At 33.9% G+C, this 3220-nt stretch overlaps 1 pseudogene; it reads right to left on the reverse strand.

The window, feature by feature from the left end:
• Positions 1-1013: 1013 nt before the first annotated feature.
• Positions 1014-3220, reverse strand: part of LOC132178331 (wall-associated receptor kinase-like 22) — a 5384-nt pseudogene continuing 3177 nt past the window's right edge.

Here is a 3220-nt window from a genome sequence, read left to right on the forward strand (position 1 = left end):
CATCCCATGGCTTGTACATTTATACTCGAACATATTCAATCTCTTCACAATTTGGCTGAAGGTTAGAAGCTTTTTGCAGCATTTTAACTGCCTTCAACTCTATTGCAACTTCTTTCACTGTAGGCCGTTTCTTCCCATTTAAGTTAGCACATTTTAGCAAGGTGGTGACCGCAATGATATCTTCTTTCTTGCCTTCTTTCAAAACTCGACTATTAAGAATTTCAAACAAATTGTTCTCTTCCAACAATCAAATGAAATATGTAGTCTAAGACTTCTTGTGTCTTTGTTGAAGAGATCACATTTTCGCCAATTAACAGCTCAACAAACTTTTGCTATATTTTACTTGTATATATGTGTATAGGTAGTACATCACGTTAATTAATTTGGAAAAACCACAAGTAGCACTTCAAATTACCTCCAATTAATTACCATAGCTAATTCATTTTGGGAGCGTTACATGTGTGCCCCTTTTAATGGGGGAGGCTTATGGACTAAAGAGAATAACTTATATAGAGAGGTTGCACAAAAGGTAAGTTTTGTGCAACCAATCAGAAAATGACACCTAAGCCAAACATACCAAACTTAAGTTTTTTTTAAAAAAGCTTAACTACGCCATATTATGTCACATATGAAAAAACTTTTTTTAAAAAACTTAAGTTTGGTAAGTTTGGCTTAGGTGTCAACTTCTGATTGGTTGTGAGTTTTGTGCAACCTCCCTATATAAGTTATTCTCATTCCAATAAGGTTTCGCATTAATGACCATGAGAGTGGATAGTTTCCACTTGGGAAATATCATTGATTTGCTTATCTTATAAATGGGTTGTGATATGTGAGTCCTGATTATTCAATGTATCACCAACAACAAAAATATATCCTTGAACATGGAGATTTATGCTATCTTATACTATCATTAGAATTGGATATGGTTAATCCATGTTCTTAGATGATTTTTGAAATTACAACGTAAACAAAAAATTATTTAGACTATAAAATGCCATCAAACAAATACTGATTCATGCAGATTGAGAAGGTAATAATGGTTGGGCGTCTACAGATGAGGTTGACATTGTTGATGATGGAACAACATCCCATGACTCGTACATTTCTGCTTGGACATATTCAAGCTCTTCGTAATCTTGCTGAAGGGTATGAGCTTTTTGCAATACTTGAACTGCCTCCAACTCCTTTGCTACTTCTTTCATTGTAAGTCGTTTCTTCCCGTTTAAGTACAAGCATCTTTTTGCAAGGTTCGCAATTGCAATGATCTCTTCTTTTTTACCTTCCTTCAAAACTCTACTATCAAGAACATCAAACAAATTGTTCTCCTCCACGGATTGAATGAAATATGTGGCTAAACTTCTGGATTCTTGCGTCCTTGTTGAAGAGATTGCTTTTTTGCCAGTTAACAACTCAGCAAGGACAACACCGAAACTATAAACATCACTCTTTTCTGTAAACTAACTTGATTGGAAATACTCAGGGTCCAAGTATCCAAAAGTGCCATGCACTAGGGTGGTTAAGTGAGTTTGATCAATAGTAATGGATATTGAAGTCCCAAAGTCAGCTACTTTAGCTCTGTATTTTTCATCTAAGAGTATGTTTGTAAACTTAATGTCCTGATGATAAATGGGTGAGGAAGCTCCTGAGTGTAAGTAGAAAAGAGCTCCTGCTACTTCAGTTGCAATTCGTAAGCGCATATCCCATGTCAGTGGAAACTCTTCAGTTTGGCCATTGACATATTGGGAAAGAGTTCCATTGGGAATATATTCATAAACTAGCAAAGGAACTTCCGTCTCCAAACAACAACCAATTAGCTTAACAACATTCCTGTGGTTAATTTGTGAAAGAATGACAACTTCGTTAATAAATTCTTCGAGTTTTGCTTCATCAATTACCTTGGACTTTTTCACAGCAACAATTCTGCCATATGTCAACATGCCTTTGTAAACAGTGCCTTGTCTTCCTTGGCCAAGTATTCTATTTATATTAAAGCGATCAGTAGCCTTCTCCAAATCTTTTGAATTAAACAATTTGGTGGTATCAACATTGACTTCATTTGAAGATAATTGTTGTTGTAATAATAAACCACCATTTCTTTTGAAAAACTTGTTCTTCTGCTTAATCATCCTCCTTTTCTTTATTACTTTGTAGGACCACCACCCACCAACAAGTAGAACCAATAGCCCAAGGCTACTACTAACACCTGCTTAACGCAATGTAATAAGAAGATATTATTGATTACAACAAAATGTTATAGCAATAGTTTTGATTGAGAATGTTGATTTAAGATAGAGAGGCATCCTCTCCTAATGCTAAAAATTAGTCTAACAAACAATCACGTGACAAAAAGTATGCTAATATATTATGACTACTAAAGTGTTCGAACAGAAGCAGATGGTAAAAGATGGGCTATTGAGGGAGGAAAATGATTAAAAAAAAAAAAAAAAACCATGAAGGTTTAAAGGTTTTCATTATAATCCCATACCTACAATTTTTAAAATTGTAACCATTATTTTAAATGAACGGTCACGATTTTGTCAACTCATCTATTTAAAAAAAAAAAAAAAAACTTCACTTAACCCCCTTGAACTTCCATCACTTTTGCAATTACCTCCCCTAAAGTTCAAAAACTCTTTATTGAGTGTATCAAACTTCAAATTTTTTGCAATGTCACCCCTACATTAGATTTTTCTGTTAAATCCTTACGGATGGGTGCTAAAATTACCAAAATACCCCGATTTTTTGAATTTTTTGTTTCTTTGAAAAGATTTAGGTGTTGGTCATGATTTAATAGAATTTTGCAAAAATACCCACACCTAAATCATTGCAATTTTTTTGCTTTTATTTTTATTAAAAAAAAGAAGTTAATTTAGAAATTTTGACAGGATTTAATAAAAAAACTTAATGGATATGTGATATTGTAAAAAATTAGAAGTTTGATACGTTAAATTAAAAGTTTTTGAGCTTTGAAGGGATGGGGGTGGGAGGGAAAGGGGGGATATTGCAAAAAGTGATGGAGGTTTAGGAGGGAGGGTTAAGTAAAGTTTCCAAAAAAAAAAAAAAAACTCTTAGAGAAAATGATTTCTTTAGCCAACAACACCTAAAGAGATTTAGTCCACCACCTATTAAGATCTTAAAGGTGGTCAGCTATTTTGATAAGGTGTTCGGCCACTGTTATAAGCCATGAAAGGTGATCGAACGACCTCCCTCAAGATTTGAG

Source organism: Corylus avellana, chromosome ca4 (assembly GCF_901000735.1).
Source record: "Corylus avellana chromosome ca4, CavTom2PMs-1.0".
In the NCBI taxonomy this organism is placed as follows: domain Eukaryota; kingdom Viridiplantae; phylum Streptophyta; class Magnoliopsida; order Fagales; family Betulaceae; genus Corylus; species Corylus avellana.